General features: G+C 37.5%; 1 long non-coding RNA gene across 1 annotated transcript in view; it reads right to left on the bottom strand.

The window, feature by feature from the left end:
* Positions 1 to 4,761: 4,761 nt before the first annotated feature.
* LOC127456694 (uncharacterized) overlaps positions 4,762 to 8,228 on the bottom strand; it is a 130,528-nt gene continuing 127,061 nt past the window's right edge. The window contains exon 3 of the long non-coding RNA XR_007899873.1: positions 4,762 to 6,601. This is a non-coding gene — a long non-coding RNA (uncharacterized LOC127456694). The remainder of the gene's footprint in view (positions 6,602 to 8,228) is intronic.

The following is an 8,228-nucleotide window of genomic DNA, read 5'->3' as shown; positions in this document are numbered from 1 at the left end:
TGAATTCCAGGACCTCATCCATAATAGAAATGGTCCTTTATGAAATAGTAATGAAAGTGTATGAAAGCCTCATTCTATACAGTATGTCTACAGTTTGAACAATAATGCACATCCAAAATGAGATAGCAGCAACAGTAGTTATTGGCCTATTGTTCCTATACCTTATTCACTACTTCAGATGGTTTTTCTCTTTGTCCTTTTTTTGTATTTTTTTTTTTTTTTTTGTGGAACCTGCTTTTAATGAAAATCTGACATTTCTTTGCATCGAGTCACAGGAAGAGCAAAGGCTCATATCACTCACAGAGAATCAGTGAGAATGGCTTTGCTAGTCTTTTCATTGTGCAAGCAAAAAGTACAAAGCACTAACGCACAATTTCCCCATCAACCCTCAGTGTAAAGCAGAACAGCGTAGACAGTTAATTATAGCTCTGTGCTGTGCCATCACATTAGTAGATTTAAAGTTCCGGGTCAAAAGCCTACTCATTGTTCTGGCGGCCATATGGATCATCACTTTTTTTTTTTGGTGGGCATACACAAAATCCTAAGAAAGATAGGTGGGCATACGGCGTAAAGATCGTTCCTTTAGCAAATAGAATAGAAAAAAATTAGAACAAGACAGAGTCCTGCAACAGATAGCATGACCCCCACAGAGCCCCCCACTTATCATCGAGTCTGGGATTACATGACGAGACAGCAGCAATTGAGACAGCCTAAACAGATAGAGGAACTGTGGAGAATTCTCCAAGAAGCTTGAAACATCCTATGCTTATATGAAGAGACAGAAGCAAATATATATCCTGTATACTGTCACTGCCTTTCAGACAGCTTTAATTAAAAAAACATAATGGACCTTTAAAAGTGATCAAAAATATTTTGTGAGGTCAGCTTAAGTTAAAATGTTACTCTTTTTATACACTGTATACCCTCACAAAAACAGCCCTGATTAAACATAACTAGTTTGTATGTTTTTCATGACTCCCCCATGTTCTGCTGAACTTTACTAGTTAATGAATATAGAGGCCATTCCTCTGCCTTCATTCTGATAAGGCCAATACTTACTCAAAAAGAAAATAATTGGCAGTCTCCCCATTATCGTTTGTGATAATTCCATTACGACACTTCCATGTCTTTTGTTTTCACCCATGCTGTCACTCTTCTTACATTTATTAGCTCACATCTTAAAAATGGCCAATGGTTTCTGCTAGTGGTGCTGATCAGTTTTAGACAGAGAACGAGCCCTTTCACATTCCACAAAATGGAGTCAGTTAACAGAGGTTCGGGAGGAGCATGTTAATTTTAATCGGACAAATCACGGCCCGAGTATATAAGCCGCTGCTTACCTGCTTCCTTTGACAATTCTCCTGACATGACAGTGTTTTTGGCATTCGGCACCACCCATTACCCATGAACAGACCCAGGCAGTTGGATCATCGGATGCAACTTCGCTGCAAAGCATTCGCCTTCATCAGAACAGCTCTTCCATCCAAACAATCTCATTTATTCAACAGAAGCTGCCACAGAAGCTCACTATTTTCAGACATCGTAACATGGCTGCTGCCAATTTAACGCAGTAGGTGGTTTTTCTACTCTGCCTTTCTTCCCTTCTAACCATTACTCGCCGAAGAAGATCCAGTAGTGTCGAGGCTGCCTGTGCAAGACCGGATACCAGTGCTACTGTTTCATAAAGCCGTGCTTCGGTCCTTTCATCGTAACTGTCCCCATTCATTCCCACGCGCCTGATTGTTTTATTCCCATTCTAGTGCACAGGTGGTTCCTCTTAGCTTAATTGCGGCACTTCAGCTGTCTCCTCTCACTTTCTCACAACTCCTGAGAAAACTCCCCTTTCGAACGCAGCGCGAGCCAACTCTCGTTTTCACCATTCACATGCCATCAGCCCATCCACTTCTACGACGAGTGGTGGTCTCCCGTTCGATTCACAGTGTAGCCCCTCTCGACCAGCCATTGTACAAGAATGCACCTTCAAACAAATGGGTAAAGTGTTCCCCCTATATAGCTTTTTTGGGGGGGAAGAACAAATTTTCAGTAGTATCCCCTAAGCCAATTTACCATTTAGAATTGTTGCCAGCTTGCTGTCCTAAATAATTCCTGCCATTGTCAAGGTACTGATTTTCCACCTTAACACCTTTCTGGGAGTTTTCAAGACTCGAGTCGAGACAGCAAGCAGACAGCATACGGACAGCAAGCCAAATAAGCTTACCTCTTCTAAACAAGATTTATTAACATTAACATATGATCTACTGAAATGGAGTTAATTAGGAGAGGTTTGGGAGGAGCATGTTCATTTTTAATCTGACAAATCAAGGACCGCGAGTAGGAGTATATAAACTGCTGCTTACCTGCTTCCCATCACAATTCTCCTGACATCCCTCCTCCACCCCACCTCCACATGTTGTCTAGATTAATCATTTATCTAAATAAGTAAAGTCCCGGGGGGGGGGGGGGGGTCTCCAAGCCTTCCAGTATACGGACAGTAAACCAAATAAGCTCCTCATCTATACAAGATTACATTAACATACGAACTACTGAAATGAATAGCACAACTTAATTAATCGAGAACTCCCCTAGAAACTACAGTGGTATCAATTCATCTGTCTCCATTTTTGTGACTTTGTCCATTTTGTCCAGGGTGTTGCAACCTATTGTAGTTTCAAAGAATAAAATTACTATACCAACATTTCTGCAAGATTATTTTTATGTGGGTCTTTGTACTTATCCCAACAGCTTTCTGGGGAAATGAACACTAGAAATTCTACAACCACTTTTATTCCTTTTCACACAAATTACAAGTAAAACAGTTGATTATCAGTTAATAAACACTTACAGCTGAAGTCAGAAGATTACATACGCTTAGGTTGAAGTCATTAAAATTCATTTTTTAACCACTCCCGGATTTAATATTAGCAAACTATAGTTTTGGCAAGTCATTTAGGACATCTACTTTGTGCATGACACAAGTCATTTTTCCAACAGTTGTTTACAGACAGATTGTTTCACTTTTAATTGACTATATCACAATTCCAGTGGGTCAGAAGTTTACATACATTAAGTTAACTGTGCCTTTAAGCAGCTTGGAAAATTCCAGAAAATTATGTCAAGCCTTCAGACAATTAGAAAATTAGCTTCTGATAGGAGGTGTTCCTGCAGATGTATTTTAAGGCCTACCTTCAAACTCAGTGCCTCTTTGCTTGACATCATGGGAAAATCAAAAGAAATCAGCCAAGACCTCGGAAAAAAATTGTGGACCTCCACAAGTCTGGTTCATCCTTGGGAGCAATTTCAAAACACCTGAAGGTACCACGTTTATTTGTACAAACAATAGCACACAAGTATAAACACCATGGCACCACGCAGCCATCATACCACACAGGAAGGAGATGCATTCTGTCTCCTAGAGATGAGTGAAGTTTGGTTCAAAAAGTGCAAATCAATCCCAGAACAACAGAAAAGGACCTTGTGAAGATGCTGGAGGAAACAGGTAGACAAGTATCTATATCCACAGTGAAACGAGTCCTATATCGACATAACCTGAAAGGCTGCTCAGCAAAAAAGAAGCCACTGCTCCAAAACCGCCATAAAAAGCCAGATTACAATTTGCAAGTGCACATGGGGACAAAGATGTTTTTGGAGAAATGTCCTCTGGTCTAATGAAACAAAAATCGAACTGCTTGGCCATAATAACCATCATTATGTTTGGAGGAAAAAGGGTGAGGCTTGCAAGCCGAAGAACACCATCCCAACCGTGAAGCATGGGGGTGGCTGCATCATGTTGTGGGGATGCTTTGCTGCAGGAGGGACTGGTGCACTTCACAAAATAGATGGCATCATGAGGAAGGACAATTATTTAGATATACTGAAGCAACATCTCAAGACATCAGCCAGAAAGGTAAAGCTCAGTCACAAATGGGTCTTCCAAATGGACAATGACCCCAAGCATACCTCCAAAGTTGTGGCAAAATGGCCAACAACAAATACAACAAACAAAATCAAGGTATTGGAGTGGCCATCACAAAGCCCTGACCTCAATCCGATAGAAACTTTGTGGGCAGAACTGAAAAGGCTTGTGCAAGCAAGGAGGCCTACAAACCTGACTCAGTTTCACCAGTTCTGTCTGGAGGAATGGGCCAAAATTCCAGCAACTTATTTTGAGAAGCTTGTGGAAGGCTACCCAAAATGTTTGACCCAAGTTCAACAATTTAAAGGCAATGGTACCAAAATAAGTGTATGTAAACTTCTGACCCACTGGGAATGTGATGAAAGAAATAAAAGCTGAAATAAAACATTCTCTCTACTATTATTCTGACATTTCACATTCTTAAAATAAAGTAGTGATCCTAACTGACCTAAGACAGGGAATGTTTTCTGTTTTCTGAGTTTAAATGTATTTGGCTAAGGTATATGTTCACTTCTGACTTCAACTGTACTTTTCACCCTGTTCCACACACAATGATATCTTACAACATCAAAACACTTTTATTATAGTGCATGACTTGTATGATGATACATTTTAATGTTTGCATTCATAATCAACTACATTTACGAGCTTGTTCAAGTGTAATTAAACTTGCACTTGTGATGCTAAGGAACGGTGTATGAGTCCTGAAGAGCCACGAGTTGACACATAAGCAAAGTCGAAAGTGTCAGAAGAACCACAACTTTAGCAGCTGACTAGCAACAGTAGGTAGCAAATCATAGTTCACGTTTGTGATTTAAACTCAAGGTTAATGGCTAAAAAATAGGGACAACACTTTCAATATGCCCTGCTCAAACTTACTGTTTCAAAGGAAATACAGTATGTCACTATGGATTCTTTAAAGTCTGCAAAACAGTTTTGTCTGATCACCGATGCCACACATCAACATGTGTGGCATCGGTGGTAAAGAGCCTGTGTTCTGATGATAGAGGTCTCATATAAAAGTGTGAATAATAAGTAAGAGAAGTAATATTGTTTGAGAATCGCCTTATGTAAATTGGGACAATAAGAATATGTGACACACTATAATGATACCAGTGAATTGTTATTAATGTGAACATATATGTTTAGCAAACAATGTGGCAAATGATGTAGATTTCATTTCAGAGAAGTGCAGGTGAGAGTTATTTTGAATTTTTTGTTCAATGTCATTGCTTGAAAATTGTTGCTGATAAATGATGATTATGATTAATGCATGAAGATTGCACACAGCTTGTGACACTTATATATTTCTCACACAAAATCATTTTTCAAAGTCTGGTAAACTAAAAACAAAAACCTTGAGAGTCTTTCTAAAGGAAACAAAAATGTCTAACAAAAAAGCCTTTGAACAAGGTTTAGTCATAAACACATTACATAAACAGTGTCAAAATAACCTAAAGGTTGGTAGGTTAATACTTAAAACTGAAAGATCTCTAGTGGCTTCCATCTTCTATGAGGAAATATCAACCTAACCTTTCTGTTTTTTTCTGTCTGTCCCATTGTGTTAGCACTTATGGGGAAAATGTTGCCCTTCAGATTATTTATGGGTAGCTAAATTCACCTCTCCTGCGGCATGACTTCATGTCAAGGGAATGTTTTCAAACACATGCACACACACATATATGTACTACGAACACACTCATAGACACACTCTTTCGATTTCACATATATATTTTTTCACCCAACACCTCACACTGTTTCCTTTCAACATGACAGTTTGGGCTTGATAGGGGATTGCCACAAGTCCCCTGTTACTAACAAATGTGATGACAGTTTTGCTGGTCCATTTAATATATTATGACAGGTGCTAACAAAGGAGAGGTGACAAGTAATGATTATCTTCTTCTGAGCTCTGGCAATAATTTTATTAGAATGTTCATGTGACACTCAGATTAATGTAACGTAACTGAAACATTAACTAGAATGTTTCTATGCTATACTATTTTTCTTAGACCATCACTTTTTGAGTCTTTCTTAATTAATCAGAATCCATTGAAACCCCTTAGAATAATTATATATATATATAGCTCTAAAAAAATTTGAGACCACTGCAAAATTATCAGTTTCTGTGGATTTACTATTTATAGGTATGTGATTAAGTAAAATGAACATTTTTGTTTTATTCTATAAAGTACTGACAACATTTCTCCCAAATTCCAAATAAAAATATTGACATTTAGAGCATTTATTTGCAGAAAATGACAACTGGTCAAAATAACAAAAAAGATGTGTAGATGAGTAGAGTTTTCAGACCTCGAATAATGCAAAGAAAACAAGTTCATATTCATTTTTAAACAACACAATACTACTGTTTTAACTTAGGAAGAGTTCAGAAATATATATTTGATGGAATAACCCTGATTTTCAATCACAGCTTTCATGCATCTTGGCATGCTCTCTACCAGTCTCTCACATTGCTGTTGGGTGAATTTATGCCACTCCTGGTGTAAAAAATCAAACAGCTTTGATTGATGGCTTGTGGTCATACATTTTCCTCTTGATCACATTCCAGAGGTTTTCAATAAGGTTCAGGTCTGGAGATTGGGCTGGCCACGACAGGGTCTTGATCTGGTGGTCCTCCATCCACACCTTGATTGACCTGGCTGTGTGGCATGGAGCATTGTCCTGCTGGAAAAAAAAAAAAAAAAAAACAATCCTCAGAGTTGGAGAACATTGTCAGAGCAGAAGGTATAGTATATTTTTATATATCAAACATAGAAAAAGTGCTTATATAGAATAGTTTGAGCATTATTTTAATCCAGGAAAATAAGGATGAGACTGTAAGGTCTTTGTGACCTTGCTGAGAGAAACCTGGGCACTCAGCCATGACAGAAAAGTACTAGGGAGAGAGTATTTTTCAAAGCACTGAATGGCACAGACTATAGTTAAAGATTACCACACAACAGTTAAAGTTATTGTATTATGAAAAATATATACTTTCATAATAAATGAATTTAAAATGTTATTTTTAAAAATAGACTAACTGCTAGAATTCCACCATTAAAAAGAAGTCAGCGAGTCTGTGAAATAATGGTGGCGAACAAGGAGAGTGGAGAAGCACGGTTATTGGCTACGATAACAGGAGGGGTGCGCTTATGAGGTAATGTGTGATAACAGAAGTGTATAAACAAGTAAGCTTTGAATGAGAGGATCAGACAATACAGCTGGCGTCTTGGCATTGTTGTTTTGCTCAATAAAGTCTAACCTTTGACATCTGGAACTCCTGACTTTGAGAGTTTTCTTACTGAGAGAGAAAAAGTTATTCAATATTCCATGACAAAGGAAGCAAGTTTTCTTCCAGGATAACCTTGTACGTGGCTTGATTCATGCATCCTTCACAAAGACAAATCTGCCCGATTCCAGCCTTACTGAAGCACCCCCAGATCATCACCAAATTTCACAGTGGGTGCGAGAAACTGTGGCTTGAAGGCCACTCCAGGTCTCCGTCTAGCCATTAGATGACTAGGTGGAGGATCGGTGATGATGGAATTTCATTAGGTCCTTCAAATTTTTCAGTAACTATCTCTCAAAAATTATCACTATTAGAAAATAACAAAGAAAAAATTATGGGAGAGAAATTGGGAAAGAAAATAAGCAAAGAAAAAAAAAGAGGTATTATATAAGAGTAAGAAGAAAGTATTTTAACATCAAAATAATTACTTATTTCATCTTTAAATCATCTCAATATATTATTCATGTTGTCTTCCTGTATTGTTATAATTCACACAAAACAATAACTTGATTACACCTCTATGATGGACCTGTTTCAATTTCTGAGATCAAAGTAAGTTTTATATTTTCTTTGGGGCTTAAAGTCAAAAATGTAATGTGGCGTAACCGAATTACGTAAAAAAAAAAAAAAGTCTCATTAAAAGCTGAAATTCTTGAAAACAATTAATGTTGACACGAGAAGTGCAGAATAATATTTCACTATTTATTTTTAAAAAAAGCAGGGAAACAATGTTATTTTGAAATATGATTCATATTTGAAAAACGTTTGTCCATCAAATCATTTTATGTGGTGTAACTAATATTAAGTTGGCCATTTTGTTGTCATGTGACAAGAAAAACATAAAACAGAGAGGACACCTTTTTATATAATTAAACATCAATATATTGTCATTTTTATGAAAAGGCACATTTTGTTCCGGTCATTTGGTGTAACCCCAAGAAAACGACTTGTTAAGCTTGACTCAAATATGTTTTTGATATTATTGATTAGCTGCGTACACTCAGATATTTTATATAGTGTATA

Source organism: Myxocyprinus asiaticus, chromosome 19 (assembly GCF_019703515.2).
Source record: "Myxocyprinus asiaticus isolate MX2 ecotype Aquarium Trade chromosome 19, UBuf_Myxa_2, whole genome shotgun sequence".
Lineage (NCBI taxonomy): Eukaryota > Metazoa > Chordata > Actinopteri > Cypriniformes > Catostomidae > Myxocyprinus > Myxocyprinus asiaticus.
Note: the sequence above shows the minus strand (reverse complement) of the source record. Positions and strands in the feature narration are given on the sequence as shown.